Below are 17,441 nucleotides of genomic sequence, written 5' to 3'. Positions count from 1 at the left end.
TAATGACTGTCAAGAGAATCACTCTTTTCCATTCTAATTAGATGGCAAATAACTATAGGTCACCCAGAATACAAATTGTTACTTTAATAATATTCAAAAAGTAACAAAAAATTGGAAAACTTATATATTATTTTGCATAACTCTTCAAAATTTATTGGAGTATTTTTTCAAAATGTAAATGTAAATTATCTTAGAATAATCTTATTGGTGCTGAGTACCATGCAATTTCATATTCTTACCATTAAGAAAATGGTGCACATGTTAATTTAATACTTCCCACAAATACATCAAATTTTCCAATTCAATACTTCTGATACATTAGAGAAAATTTTATTTACTTTCCATGTATTCAATTTTAGGTTAATGAAAACAATTACCAATTTGCTATTGTCAATAATTTGTATTAGTCTTCTGTAATTTAACTTTGTCAAGTAGAATTCATTAAGTGGGTGTATGACTTTTCTTTTTTTTTTGAACAATAATTAGTGAAACCATGTGATTTTTTTAACTTTTTGAATTTGTAGTTTAATATCTCCTACCCACTATTGCCTTCCTTATCAAGCCAGTTCAGATCAGTTTAGAATTTATTTTTCCTTAATCACCAGGGGAAATATGTGAATGGTCACTCAATGCCATACTAAATGCATATGCACCTTACTTTCACAAGATTTTGTTGTTTTTTTGTTTTTTTTTTTTCAGGAAAGACCTTCAAAACCAGTCTCCTAATATTTTGCAGGGTGAAGTTCAGGGTCTGAGAATGAAAGTAGACTATTTTAGAAAATATTTTAAATTTAAAAACTCACAGATGCACATGCAATGGAACGTAGGGATTCTAATTCTCAAAACATAATCTTTTCCACCAATGAGAACACACTTTCAAGCAAAAAAAAATTTTAACTTTTACATCTTCACATTTAGCATCTATTGAGGTATTAACTGTCATCATGACTCCTAGAGCAGAAAAGACAACATAGATCCTAAGCATTTCAATTTTTCATGTTACATCTCAAGTGGAAAGTTAGATAGTTTTAATTACTAAGTATAATTTTGTTGTAATTCAAAGGAAACATTTTCCGGACGAATATCTAACATAGAGTTTGATTTCAGGTACAGAGCACCTGGGTTGCTCAGTTGGAACCCCATGAGATTCTTGATCTCAGGATTGTGGGTCCAACCCCCTTGTTGGGTGTAGAGATTCCTTTAAAAATATTTTAAAAAATAAATTCAAAATTAAAAAATAAAATCTTCAGGGCATACTTTTGAGGACTTGTTTTTCCACCAAAGAAAATGTATCTTTATTTGGCATGGAATGATTTAATAAATAGATGTTTAAAGAATCAAATTTAATTGTTAATTTTAAAGCAAAATATTTATTTTTCTTTTGAAGAACATTAAAAAATAAATATGTCCATTGAAAACCAGCTTTTAAAAATAAATATTATGTAAATCATATTCTATTACTAATCTCTTTCCTGATGTATTTTGCATATATTTTTCTCATTTTCCCGGTGATACTAAAAGCTGCAGTAATTATCTTAAACCAATCGGGATTGTGGGTGGCTGAGATTTAATCAGTGAAAATCAGAAAATACAAATAGAAGAGAAGACAGATTAAAAGGCAATATTTTCATTATGCATTTTTAAATTGTCATGCATTGTAATATAGAATCCATAACCAGTAACTCAATACTTAAAGGTTTATGTTATTTTCTCAAAATATGTAAAATATTATTTCATATAAAAATTATTTGGTTGACTATCTTAAGGAGACCTTTAGTTGCTTCTTTTTATTTCCATGTGGGTTTTAATAAAATGATATTCTTTGGTTTATACATTGCTATTGTGGTATTTCTGCAAAATCCAAATCCTTCATAATTCCATGGCTTACTTCTGTTTTTTTCTTTTCCTTGTACTTCAGGCAGCCTAGAGTTATATATTATTCAATACTTAGGCAGATTAAATACACATTAAGCATAAGTATAAGGATTAAATATATGCTCTTAAAGCCAAAATATCCTATATTTGCCAAAGGATAAAGGGGAAAATTTTTACTCTAAAATTTTAAATTACTAACACACCAACAAAAACATGCTGTGTTTTGAATTATTAAGCCTTCTTATTACATCTACATTTGTTCTTTGAAATAGATATGCTTTAGCGCCTGGGTGGCTCAGTTAAGCATCGACTTAGGCTCAGGTCATGATCTCATGGCTCATGAGTTTGAGCCCCAGGCTGGGCTCTGTACTAACAGCTTAGAGCCTAGAGTCTATGTTGGATACTGTGTCTCCCTTTCTCTCTGCCTCTGTCTCTCTCTCTCTCTCTCTCCCCCTCCCTCTCTCTCTCTCTCAAAAAATAAATAAATAAACATTTAAAAAAATAATAATAAAATTTGAAATAGATATGCTTTAAACTACCATTTTCTAACACTTTGCCATGGACAAATAGTATTTAAAGGTACTCATCACAAAAGTGTTTCATGAAAAAAAAAGTAGATACACTCATCTTGCCACCTCCCCCCTTTAATATTTCTCAATACAGATTGTCACATCAATCCCTTCATAAAGAAACTCATTTAAACTCATGGAGTTTCTAGTATTTCTGAAGAACATTATTTCAAGCAATGGCTATTAAAGTCTTATGGAAAGAATGATCTACAGAACATAGTATCTGGGTGGTTATTATTTTTTTTTAATTTTTATTTATTTATTTGGAGAGTGAGCACAAACAGGAAAGGAGTAGAAAGAGAGGGAGAGCAAAGAATCTCAGGCAGGCTGCACACTGTCAACACACAGCCCCATGCAGGGTTTGAACTCATGAACCATAAGATCACGTCCTGAGTCAAGATCAAGAGTCAGATGCTTAACCAACTGAGCCACCCAGGCACCCCTGGGTGGTTATTATTTGTTAAAGTTTTGGAATTCTTAATGGCAAAGGCTAATGAACAATAGATTTTCATTTAGAGTAAATGGTCCCAAGTTAAAGGCAGTCTAGGTGTGTTTATATTTGTAAAAATTGGCTCTCTGCCATTTTTATGAGGTTTTATGAGTTTCTCTACCACAAAGAGGCCTGCAAAATTGGCTTTGCTGAGCTGGAAAAGCAGCAGATTCAGTGAATTCAATAAGCTGACCTATAAAGACCTGGAAATAGAGTCATAAATAATAATGAGTGTGTTATTCTCAACTCAGTCAGCTGTGGGGGTTTTCCAAACCATTAAACAACTTCCCAATTTGCTACAAATCAGCATAAGTGTTATACTCTTCAAAAAGAAGCTAGAATGAGAGATGGCAAGTGTATGGTAAGAATTTAGGGAGTGATGGATGGTTAATAGAAAGGAACACCTGAAATCTAGTTTCAGTGAATAGTCACTCATAATATTCACCTATTATAAAAATAAAAGATGTGATTTTATCCTGACCATTAGATTTGACCTCATGCTAATATTCATGCTAATGCTCATTATATTCTGTGTATGCTAAAATACATAGAGAATTGGGCACATAAATAAGTTATGCCTGAAATATAAAGATCTAGTTGAATGGTAAATAACATTTCATCTGATTGGTCAATTTTTTAAAGTTTATATACTTATTTTAAGAAGGAGAAAGAGAAACAGAGATTGGGAGAGAAAGAATTCCAAGCAAACTCTGCATTGTCAGTGCAGAGCCTGATGCTGGATTCAATTGCACAAACTGTGAGATCATGACCTGAGCTCAGATCAAGAGTCAGATGCTTCATGGACTGAGCCACCCAGTCACCCCCTGCTTGGTCAGTTTTTTAGGAGATTGGAATGGCATCTTGTCCTGATGTCATGTCCAAAAACAAAGACTAGATATGTGTTATATCTTCAAATAGCACCTATTATCTTGACAGCTATTGTCTTCTTCATGTGTCATCATGTCATACATCAAATTTTGGAGTATTTTGTTTTTATTTTGATTGTGTGTGTGTGTGTGTGTGTGTGTGTGTGTGTGTGTGTGTTTTGTTTTTTGGTAAATGTGATTCTTTAAAATGTTCTAAGCCTTTTCTTTCCATGTATAGTATCAATACCTTTAGATTAGGCCTTATTTTTTTTCCTGTGGACTCAATAATAATTGTCCAACTCTAGTGACATCTTTTCCCATCTGTATCTGTTCTTCACAATGCCTCCAGGGTGGATTTTTCAAAAAACAAATTCATTTTATTGGTATGTTATGTTGATTAAATAGCAAATCATATACTCATACTACAGGGAGGAAAACAATAAAGATCTAAATTGCTACCATTAATAAAGTACCCGACTCAACCATTTGGTGAAAATCAATCTAGAAATCTCTTCATTTATTCATTCATTCACTCACTCATTTCATGAAGACTTTCTAAATGCCACCTGTACTGAGGGGTGCTGACTCAAACAGACTGCTCTTCACTCTAATGCAGCCACAGTTTAGCAAGAAGGGGAGGACAGAATGAAGGGGTGGCAACCAGCATCAAATAAACTATGCTTTCCTTAGAACTCAGACGGTGAAATAATTATGAATTAAAGTAAACAGGACAAGGTGAGAAAGTGTTTGAGGTTGCCAGTTTACTTAGGCCAGGGAAGTCCTTTATGAGGAAGTAACTTTGAGCAGAGACATAAAAAAAAAAAAATGAGGAAAAAACCAAATAGATATCAGACAAAAGAGTGTTTCAGGAAGAAAGGACAGCAAAGAGGCCAAGGTAAATAGAATTCTTTGGACAAGGTAGCAGGAGTGTGGAAGATGAGGACAGAGTGTGCAGGAAATAGATAATACAGGGCCTAGATGATCATAGGGAGTTTAGCTTTTATGTCTATTACTATGGAAAGTCACTGACGGATTTTGAACAGAGAAGGCACATGCTCTGTTGTTTCTTCTTATTGTTTATTATGGAAATATTCAAATGAATTCAAAAGTAGAGAGTAACTCTATCTTAAAAGGATCATTCTAGGTACTGCATGAAAAATAAACTATATGATGGTGCAATAGCTAAGGTCCCAGCAGGAGATAAAATTTACCAAAAAATGGTTCTTATGAAGAGAAGTTAATGCAGGCACTACTTACAGAGATGTGGCCAGTGTTCAGAAAATGCACTCAGGGGCCCTGAACCAAGGAATGATGGAGGAAACCATATTACATAGTTCAGAAAGATCAGAATTATGGTAGAGTGGCTGCCCTACTTGAGCTATAGTCATAAAGAGACATCACTACAGCCATATTATGCAGGAAATAAGGAAGAAATGCATTCATCTTGAATGGATCAAGAAGATGTGGTTTATCTATACCATGGAATACTCCATGGCAATGAGAAACAATGAAATCTGGCCATGTGGAGCAACATGGATGGACCTTGAGGGTGTTATGCTGAGCGAAATAAGTCAGGCAGAGAAGGACAAATACCATATGTTTGCACGTATAGGAGGATTAGGAGGAACTTGACGGAGGAACAAGGGGGAGAAGAAGGGCGGAAATGGTGGGGGAAAGGGAGAGAGGCAAACCATGAGAGACTCTTGAATGCTGACAAAAACTGAGGACTGATGGATGTGGGGGGAGGGGGGGATGGGCATGGAGGAGGACACTTGTGGGGATGAGCACTGAGTGTTATGTGGAAACTAATTTGACAATAAACTATTAAAAAAAAAAAAAGAAATGCATTCATCTTTATTTCTACCACCTAACTTTCTGTTTATAAGTCCCATTAGCTGGACTCAGCCCAAAGCAAGTCAGCAAGGGAGCCTCACAAGGAACTAAACTGGACTGAGAACAGTGCAAATTGAATGACAGGGAAAGAAATGAAAATATTCTTTTTTTTTTTAATATTTTTATTTATTTCTAGGAGAGAGAGAGACAGCATGAGCAGGGGAGGGGCAGAGAGAGAGGGAGATACAGACTCAGAAACAGGCTCCAGGCTCTGAGCTGGCAGTCAGCAGAGAGCCCGACGCGGGGCTCGAACCCACGAACCGCGAGATCATGACCTAAGCGAAAGTCGGACGCTTAACCGACTAAGCCACCCAGGCGCCCCAAGAAATGAAAATAATCAGCACTAAAAGGACAGACTGAAAGCAGATATACTATTTAGGAGGTTTTACAATAGTCCAGGGAGGATGTTAGCTTGTCGCAAGTTGTAGTAAATATATTCTAGAATATCTTGAAGGTTAAACTAAAAGTATGTCCAATGGATTTGATGTGTTGAATGAGGGAAAAAAAGGATTCATAAGGACAATTCAGTTTACATGGCTTTATATATAAGGATGGATGTTTTGGTGGATGAATGGAGATTAAAATATATAGAGATATAAGAGAAAGAAATATTTTATTAAGAATAGAATCTCAGGGGCGCCTGGGTGGCTCAGTCAGTTAAGCATCCGACTTCGGCTCAGGTCATGATCTCACGGTTCATGAGTTTGAGCCCCACTTTGAGCTCTATGCTGAACAGCTCAGAGCCTGGAGATGGCTCCAGATTCTGTGTCTCCCTCTCTTTCTCTGCCCCACCTCCACTCATGCATGCACTCTCTCGCTCTCACTCTCTCCCTCTATCAAAAATAAATAAATAAAAACATTTAAAAATAAAAAAAGAATCTCAATGAATAGCATATTTTGAATAAGTATCATTAGTCTGGATTCTGCTTGACTTCCTTCCATTCCTCTGACCCTCTGACATTTTCTTGAAATATCCTTTATTCTTTTCTGCACCTGACAAATAGGTACTTGTCTTTATTGATTCAGTTTAAGGAAGACACTCTGTTGTATTTCTTTACCACATAATACTTGGTTAAGCATACCTTCCTATTTCCTAGAGTACTTTGTCCATATTTCTTGTACCATTTGATCACCTTCACCCATTTTATGCATCACCCACCCTATGCCTCTGGCAATTACTAATCTTTTCTCTGCATCTTTGAGTTTGGTTTTTGTGTGTGTGTGCTTGTGTGAGTGTGTGTGTGTGTGTGTGTGTATGTATTAGAAGATCCCACACATAAGTAAAATAATATAATATTTGTCTTTGTGACTCATTTCATTTACCATAATGCCCTTAAGGTTTGTCCATGTTGTCACAAATGGCAGTATTTCCTTCTTTCATAGGGATGAATAATAATCCTACATGTGTACATATCATGTTTTCTCTATGCATTCATCCCTCAATGGACACTTAGGTTGTTTCCATGTCTCAGCTATTGTAAATAATGCTAATGCTGCAAGATCATGAGGGTGTACATATACATTCAAGTTAGTGTTTTATTTTCTTTGGATAAACACCCAGATGTAGAATTGTTGGATCAGGTGAATACCACTTTAAAAAATTTTCCTCTGAAAAAAAATAAATAAAAAAAAATAAAAAATTTTCCTCTGGCACATTAAGTTGATTAATGTAGCTTCTTGAAATGACTTTCAACTGTTATGCAAGTCTAGGAGGGTTATTTGTATGGAACAGAAGAAGAGTGAATGGTTTAATGATTCTTGTTTTGGAAAAGTCAACCATCTGAAAACTGGGATGTTGGGTTAAGATATAACAGCCTCTCAACACAACAAAATATACTATTATATAGCTGTAAGTACTAGGAATAAGTGTGTTTCATATATAATAAATTGCATGTGACTCCAATGTAAGTTATATTATAAATTATTTAAATTAGGAACCAATACATTACATTTTGCATATGCCAAAGTGCCTGACATAGGGTTTGACACATTCTAATTATTTTAATGTCCTTAATGTTAATATTAATAAGGTTATATTTTCCATATCCCTAAAGTATGTTCAGTCAAGATGTTTGAACAATTCATTTCATACCCAAACTTTAGAAACTTTACAGGCAGAGTGTATGCCCAGTGGAATTAGTTTTACTTGGGAGAATTATTTTAATCCCTTATTGACTTGCAAGATGCATCCACCTTGATGTTTTCACAGGAACGTATCACACTGATGATGATCAAAAGATGTATGTTGGACTTTGATCAGAGTAAATCTAAAGAAAGCTGGAAATCTGCAAATATGCAGTGATTAAAATTCTTTCTCCAACTTCTCTTAGTGGATTGAGGGAGGTGAAATACTGACTGATACCTTATAATTAGTGTGAGAGAAATTGAAAAGTTTTTAAGATAAATGAGACAATGCTAAAGCAAAAAAAATTTCATACTGTGCCTACATTATTATAGAAATCAAGAAATCTAATTTTCCAGAATAAAATGAATGCAATCCTTTCAATTGCTTTCCTGTGTATCTGTGTCAAAGAGCTTCTGGGGGTGTTTGCTTCTTATCATCAGTATCAACTTTCCTGAGACAAAATATGGGGGAACAGAGGAAGAATTCTCAATCTTTCTTGTAGCACCTGGTGTTCTTTATAGCCTTAAGATAGTTACTTCTTTTTTAATATTGTGTGTAGGCCACTGACGAATTTATGCCTCTCAAGGAAAATCACACTTTAGAATGACCCTTACACGTAGTGCCTTGTACCTGTTAACTACAGTTAGTCTGGGGACGTTGTATCTTAACTCAGAGAAATTTCTTATAGGAAAAACTTAAAAAAATGGAAATAACACGGAATAACACAATACATTTTATTCTTTCAGGAGCATATTACTTATAACAAGATGTTTTGAAATCAAGTTGTGATTTGACTACCTCATCTGAATAGAGTTCATCAATTTCAGGCAAAAACATCTAGGATTGAAATGCATTCATTCCTGTAAGATATTAGTAAACTATCCAACTAGTAATAACTAAATGTTTTTAAATATTTTTCTCTAGGAGATTGCTCTTTTTATCTTGGTATCTAGCAGATACATGAATTCTACAAGAAAAGGTGATTGAGAACGTTAGTGCAAATTAGAACTTGAGACACTGTCCAAGCCAGGGAAGGTCTATAATAGAGACTAGACATATAGGAGTAGGCTAAACATCTTCAGAAAGAAGGGGGAGTTTAGGAAAAGGAAGCAAGGAAAATACAAATATCTATTGATTTTATTCATAGAAAACATACATTTTATTAATGTATCAAAATATCAAACACTATGATAATGTTATTATGTATAATATGTAAAGAAAAATATTAGTTCTTAAGCATCTCTCTGTCATGCCAGCAATAGCACAGACATAGCCCAAAACCTGTTTAACATGTGGAGAATTACTACATCACACAGCTCAAAGGTTAAGAATACCTTCAATTAATCCAATGCTATATCAGCAAATCTATTTTTCATAAATCTAATGGTGTTTTCATGAAGCAAAAATGTGCAATATATATTCTTCTCAATTTGAATCTGTGCCTGATTCCTCACAAAGATGGCAAAGATGGCTTGCTAACTGCTATGATCTGTTATTTCTCAATCAGAAATGTTTTTGTGAAAAAGCTAACAGAAGCATAAACACAATAATGGCTTCTCATGAGAAATCTGCATACATTTGAACATGTCCTTTCCCAATTACCTTTTTGCAAAATAAGATGACAAACAGCAGAATTTTAGAAAGATAAACTCCTTCAGATTTTACCTTTAAAATTCAAATAAAATACAGTTAATATTTAAGAATGAGACAGCTACATGCAGAACCATAATAGCAAGATAAAAACAGTGTATTTTTCTATTGGTAATTACTAAGTATAAGCAATAGAGTACTAAATGATGAGATAAGGAAATTACAGATCAAGTGTAAGTCCTAAGAAGATTTATTTATATATGAAAAGACAGAGGAAGTTTTTTTCACTGAAAACATGGATAAAACAAGAACACTCAACTAATACTCAGGTAGTTCTAAGGTGAAAAGTCACACTAAAGATGCAATAAGTCGGGGGTAGTAAGTAGAACAGCTTTATCAAAGCAGAAGGTTGTGGTCTGAAAGTATAGTGGGAGATGAGCCTGGACTAAGTGTTTTAAATTACTTTAGGGAATACTTTCAATTGTAATGCAATGAATTAAAGCAAGACAATAAGACAGTAAATGGGGAATGCATATGTTTTCAGATACTACCTGGGAGTAGTCTGGATTCTGCATATGATTTCTTATGTCACTACAAGAATTAAATTTTTAATCTTTCTCAACAATTCAGAAAACAGTTAATATCAGCTAGTAAAGTGGCTTTTGGAAAAGGAAGGGAATAGTGGAATGGAAGGAGCTCAGACATCATTATAATAACCAACAGTATTTCATGACTCTTTGGAGTGAGCTTGACTGAGAATATAAACTTTTCTAAATAGAATTATCAATGGATTAAAGATTGAATTATCAAGGGATTTCAGTAAAGAAAACACATTTGGGGATAATTTTTTATTCATATACTGTATTTTCCAAAAGTTTGAAGCAGCTTAAATAAAAGTGGCTTAAAATGGAAGTACGGGTAAAGAAATACTTGTCATCCAACAGTAAGAAACAGAAGGCATAAGTCAATACAGAAAGAAGAATGGTAATGATAAAGAATAGGTTCAGATTTAAATGTGTGAGTTTGAACTGTTAGTGGAACATCCAAGCTCAGTGCTTCTTAGTTACAAGCCAAATCACCTTACAGTAATGTTCAAGAGCCCAAATTATTTGTGCAGTGGAGTTTTGCTATTAACTGTGACTAGAAATAAGCATGCCATAAGCGGAGTCAAAGGTAAATTATTTAGAAATATAGATTTTTGGTTGGTTGCTAAGCAAAGCTGTTTCTGAAAGACCATAAATCTTTGTTTTGCTTTTCTAATGTTTAGCCTTTTTTGAGAGCAAGAGCGATAGTGTGACAGAGAGAGGGAAAGAGAGAGAGAGAGAGAGAGAGAGAAAGCACAAGCTAGGAAGGGGTGGAGAGAGAGGAAGATAGAAGATCTGAAGCAGGCTTCCACACTGGCAGCAGAGAGTCAAATTCGGGCTAGAACTCAAAAAAAGCAAGATCCTGACCTGAGCCGAAGTCCGGTGCTTAACCAACTGAGCCACCTGGTGCTCCAAGACTAAATGTTTGTAAGGAAAATTAATTTATGCATGTAATTTGTGATGATATTGAATATATCTCTGCCTATACATTATTTTCAAACGTCAATACTAGAAATGTCATTTAAAATCATTAATAGATAATATAATCAGAGTAAATTATCAATCACTTAAATAGTTATTGAGCATTCTTGGGAGCCTAGAACCTTGTTAGTGGTACTCAACAAGAGGTAACAGACATATTTTCCTGATTTCCTACAGGTTTATGACTAGCATGCATCTGAAGCCCTTGAATGACTCCACAAATGGAAACTGGTTAAAGTCTGATATAACCAATAAAAACAAATTGTGTCAGTTGTGGCCTCAGCCACTTAATTAGGCAAATCTTCATGGAAGTAATAGAATGTACACCAAACTCTGATGATTGGGTCTATTTTAATAGAAGCCCTAGAGGGAAAAGGCATTACCAATATTATTTTTTAAAAAGGCAGGATCCGGTCAGATGAGAAAAGAGGTCTGAAGAGCTAAAGCATGAAATACAGAAAAATATACATAAGTTATCTTAGAGAGTAACGGGAATGCTAAAATAGAGTTGTATTATAGAATTTTTGTCCTGCTACTCTGAGGACGCTGAATAATGTTCTGGAAACAATAATAAACTAATGCATGCTGTAGAATGTAGCTAGACATGAGTAAATTAACAAAAGTGTTCTGAGGGATGGGGAGTAGGCTAGACTTGAACAGATTAGATTAGTGTTGAGAGAGACTGAAGGTAAACAGGTGCTTATTATAGCACAGTTCTGACTGAATATTCAATGAATGAATGAATGAATGAATGCAAGTCCAGAGATTATCTAGAATGCAATGAAATTTTTCTGGATGAAGATTATGTTCATATAGAACACAGAATCACTTATTTCCATTTTAGAAATTTTGAGCTTTCAAACGACCTATGGAAATGCAAATCCATGTTAAATAACTAAAAGTTAATCATAAATTATAGCAGCATAAAACCCATCTCATTTGTCACTAATAAGAATTATCATTGAGTTAATTTTATGAGCTCTACTTGTTGTGATCATGTCATTATTCTTCTCTATTTGTACTGTCAGCTTAGCCTATTATTTTTCATCTTAAGGCAATCAAATATTCAGAATTGAAAATATCCTGTATTCAGAATAAAATTAATTAACCAGATCCTTATTTTGTAGATGGTTTCATCTCATTCCTCAAATACTTGAACAAGAATTATTCAGATGTATCTGATATAAGCTTTAGTGTGTCAGTAATTTGTGTTTTCCTTTTGAAATGACAGCACGGGAGGAGACATAGAAAACTGTACTGGATCTACTTTCTCATTTATTTTAAAATATAAATAATATCTTCAAGTAGTTTAGCCAGAATAGTGATTATGCCTGCAGAAAAGATGAGAAGATGTTTCTGTCTCTTAATATGTCATGATTCTATCCTTTGCCAAAATTCTTTTCAATGGATATAAATGGGATTTTAAGTGTAATATAAGGATCTATCTATTCATATCAATGAGTTTCTTTCAGGCAGAAGATTGATATTCAGGCTATAGTTGAGCTAGTTTCCCTCACGCAAGCTTAGGCTGTTCCAGTCACAGCAGATACTTGAATAATAGCTGATGAAGCTCTGTGAGCACTGGTGCACCAACTAACTTCTGTTGCCAAGCTTTCAACATAATTGCCCATTTTCTTCCATCTGTGTCTTTGAAAATCTATAGAAAAGGAAGGAAATCTGCAGAAAACATCTTGGGGCATGAGGCAGTTTATATTTTCCGTTGCAAAGTGAAACAACTCAACCTACAAGCTCCCCTATTTCTATGTTGCTACAAAGTTCTCTGATAACTTACACTTCCTTCTCACTAACACCTTATATTGACTATTAAATAGGTTTGGGTCTTATTCATTGCTTAGTGTGCCCATTAAATCATTGTTTCCCCATCTTAGAAATTGCTTAATATAAACACCTGAAAATTATTTGTATCAGACCTACTTATAAGATATTGAAGTAGAAAATCATTTTTTCTTGCAGCTTATGAAATATAATATTTTATCATTCATCCTATTCATTTTGTCAAGCAGTAAACTTGAAAGACTGTAGGAGACTGTCACTTGTTCTCTAAGGACTGTCACTTTTAATAGGAATCAGTCTTGGTTTATAGATTCAGATGATGTGAATAGATTTTTTTAGCACAGCATCCGGTAGCAAAACAAAAGTTTGAAATATTATGAAATGACATGAGGTATATGAAATTTTGTCACACTGTTCTGAATGTGAGAATGTTTTCATAACCTTGATAGCCCAAGGATATAGTGTTAGAAGAGTTAATACTTCCTTTGGTCCACGATAAGTTTCAATTTATCTTACTTTAGGTGTTTTTTCAACATTGCATTCCATACTCCAGTGCACTCCCTGACCAGATGGAAGGTATAGATGTGTTTGCTAAATTTTATACAGATCCTGTTAGTCACCTTGCCTTTCAAAGTATGTCTTCATTCATGCGGTATTACTCTTCCTTGAGAAAAAGCTTACAGTATAGATATTTTCTCAGTTCTATCCATTAACATCATAGGAGTACATTACTATAAATTATATTTCCAAAATAGCATTATTTTTATAATATTTTTAAAAAGTCTATGGATAATGCAAATTTTTATAATATAAATAGTTTTACTTTTACTCTAATATAAATTAGAGTAGTATGCCTTTTATGTAATAAGAGTAGATCATCCATGACAAATCTATGCATTTGATTTTGCTTGCTTATGACATGAGAAAGTTATTTGTAATGTTAAGGAAGTATCTATACATGTAATTTAATGCAGAGAATCATGACAAAGATTCTAACCGAGAGATTAATATCTTTGACATATAAAGTTAAAATATACAGAAAGGAGATCATTTTTTTTACATCATATTACAACGATTCTATTTTCTTATTTAACGGTTGGCAAAAACAATGCAAACTCTAGGTTCTTAAATAATACATCCATTTACATGAGGCAATACTTTTAGAGTCATAATTTGAATTTATTGCAAGCATTTGAAATAAATTCATATAATGCTCTTGGAAAACTGCAGCTGAGGAGTGTCTGTGTATAAACACACAGGATTAAACTATTCATCAATATTTTCAAGTTGCTAGACATATGGCTATTTTAACATGTTGTTCAATTGCTCAAACTATTGACAATCAAATTATTTGTGTTTTAATAACAAATGTAATGGTCACTTTAAAAACATATTGTTTTAAAAATAGAATCTATATTTGTTTTCCCCAAACTGTAATTAGTAATAAAGCCAATGGAATTTTAAGAAGAGTATGCAAAAAGAAAATAATAATGTTTTAATACACACACTTGCAAAAAAACATATCTAATCAGAATTCATGACATTTCTGGCAACTGGAATGTTGTAACAGTTATTTTGAGAATTCTAGATGTTAATGGATAGATTATTCTGGTTTTTCATATTAGTCAATTCTGAATATCATACATGATTCTTGACCATGTTCTATTCTGCAGCTACAGGCTTACACTTAACTTGCAGATCATTACTTCATTACAAGAATAAACCACCACGGTTATTGGGAGATAGGACATATTTGCAAAGTGACTGGTTAGCTGACACAGATCCAAGAATCAACCCATTAGAATTTTATATAATATTAATTGTCAGTATATCCTATGCTTCTCTTCCTTTTTAGTCTCAGGATATTTTGATTTCTCATATTACTGCTAGATAACAAAATATTTTGAAATGTTATTGTTTGTAGAGAGTCAAATCTTTTCTTGAAGTTTAATACACTATTGATTTATAATGATGTAGTAGATTGTTCTCATTGTAAGAATATACTGACATGCAGATTTTGTGAAACGTTCAAAAAACTTTTTAAATTGTAAAATAAATTATATTATGATTATCCTTGATTGGGAAGAGTATTGGTAGGTAGTATCCGAGGAACAGAATTTGATTTGTAGACAATTATTTTACAAATTCTTGTATATGAACATGAAGATGTTTCTAAGTATTATACTATTATTGAAACACATTGCTATATTTTCTAAATTTAACAAAGGAGCTGTCACAATAGTTTAGGATTCATTAAAAATTGAAGAACATGAAAAACAAAACTATTTTTCATTTCATAAGGAAGATTAACTGGTATTAATCTTGGATTACTTTAGGAAATCTAAAGATAATTCAAGTTTAAAGGACAGCTTAACAATTTTATTATTCTGAATTTGTATCTTCATTTAAGATGAAATAATAATGCTAAAAAGTGTTGTCAGAGGACATGAACAGAGACACAGTATTCATAAGCAATAGTTACAAGTCATAATTTGAAAATACACAATAATAAAGTAAAAGTGATTATGAACAATTCAATTTTTTAAATGTTTATGTATTTATTTTGAAGGAGAGAGAGAGTACACACATGTGGGGGAGAGGCAGAGAGAGAGAGGGAGAGAGAGAGAGAATGCCAAGCGAACTCCACACTCAGCACAGAGCCTGGCATGGGACTCTATGTCACCACTGAGAGATCGTGACCTGAGCCAAAATAAAAAGACTCTTAACCAACTGAGCCACCCAGGTGCCCCTCAGTTTCTTTTACAGTAAAAAACTTTGCCAAATGATTAGAGGCATGTGAAAATTAAGAAAATTTACACAATGTCTTGTTAATAAAAGGAAAAATATTTAAGTACAGAATACCTTGCTTATTTTATAGAAATAAATTACAAGTTTTAGCTTTATTTTGTACATCTTCCTTGTTATACTTTGAAATGAACAATTTAGAATATTTTATAATATTTTAAACCCAAGGTTTTACTTATTAAAATATTGAACATTATTTTTACATATTGATAAGATTAAAAAGAAGGCATAGAGATATTTTTAAGCTAAAACTAATCCACTCTAATTAGTTAAAAGTCATTTACATATTGGAAATAGTGTATGAACTCTTTTTTTAATGCAAATGTCACTTTGTACTCATGTGTTAAAAGCTTTAAATATTTCCATCTATGTCATGAATCCATTTATCTGAAACCTAAGCCTCAAATTTCCAGTTAAACTTTTTGATTGTGAGTTACAGATTTCCAAGACACAAACACAGAAATGAAGCACATATCTTTTGAATGTGCTTCTCTTTTTTCCCCTTTTATTTGATATTTAACTGTTTATCTGGATAAGATATTCCTAGAGTGTGCTCCTAAAAAAAGAAAGTTTCTTATGATCAACTAATCCCAAAGTTTCTCCAAAAAGGTGAAAATGGAAGAGAAGAGAAGAAAAAAAAAAAGAAGAAGAATCGGAGCCAACTTCAGCCATGTATACATTTGTCACTGGAAAAGCAAATTATTTTCCTTTGAAGGAAAGGAAAAGCCTTAGATGAAGAAAAAACATACTCTGATACAGAGATGACCAAAAGCTTTATCAAAATACTTTTTTTTCTTTTACTTTATAAAGACCATTAGGGTCTTGTTAGAAATAGATAGTCTCTTTGGTGGTCAAATTTTTTTTTAAAAAATTACTGGAAGAAAAAATAATAGTCCCTTAAAGAAAGCCATTAGAGATCTTCCGTCCTATTTCATACCATTTAAGAAAATTTATGTTTTTTTGTTTGTTTGTTTAGTGTTTAGAATGAAAGTGGGTAGGAAGACAACACTGAGATTTCAGTGTACAAAAAGTGCAATGTAGCCAAGAATTTAATTGAACATCTTCCATCTATATTCCAAACCATCAGGAAGCTCTAAGACATTAAATTCCTTATTCACCATCAGAACTATCATGTTATTATCTACATGTCATATAAGTTGTCTTATGTGCTTTTGTCTTCTTCTTGTCATTTTCAATCATTTATGTGTCATGATAACTAAATAAATTTACTTAATTAAAGTTAAAATTATAGTGTTAAAATTGATTATTTAATTATATGCTGCCATCATATATTAACTTACTTACTCAATACATATTTGAGTTCAGATATTGTCGTTTCTTATTGATGTGGAAGAAAAGGTCAGTGAGTCAATATTAAATTTTCAACTTATTAATTTTCTAAATATTTGTGACAGATTTAACTTCATTTGAAAGGAAACATTGATTTATTAGGAAAGAGAAAGTGATGCTGAAATAGTAAACAAAAAAGAAATGAAGGAAGGAAGGAAGGAAGGAAGGAAGGAAGGAAGGAAGGAAGGAAGAGTCTAAGGAACAAAAGAGGAAGAGGAAAATAAAAGATACTATGGATGTGTTCAAAGAACTGTACACAGAAGAATTTCCAGGGAGTGAAACCCTGGTGTAGCAAAAGAAAAATGTAATATAGCTTCAAGCAGCTGGTCTTATTCTATCTGTCCCTCAGGTGTTAGATTTTTGGTATGAAAGTTCTTAGTTTCACTATTGGAAACTTTGCCTACTATACAACTTTAAAACTGCTTGCAAACTTAAAGAGATAAAGACAATTGTTTTCATTTTTATTGATTTTTTTTATTTTAAGGGATGTTAAACTATACCTGAAATATCTTAAAATAA

General features: G+C 32.9%; 1 protein-coding gene across 2 annotated transcripts in view; it reads left to right on the top strand.

The window, feature by feature from the left end:
* KLHL1 (kelch like family member 1) overlaps nt 1-17,441 on the top strand; it is a 355,540-nt gene that overhangs the window by 211,248 nt on the left and 126,851 nt on the right. The gene's annotated exons all lie outside the window — the stretch shown is intronic.

The sequence above is a fragment of the Crocuta crocuta genome, unplaced genomic scaffold, assembly GCF_008692635.1.
Source record: "Crocuta crocuta isolate KB4526 unplaced genomic scaffold, BGI_CrCroc_1.0 scaffold115, whole genome shotgun sequence".
NCBI classification, from domain to species: Eukaryota; Metazoa; Chordata; class Mammalia; order Carnivora; family Hyaenidae; genus Crocuta; species Crocuta crocuta.
This window is presented reverse-complemented; position numbering and strand designations above follow the sequence as displayed.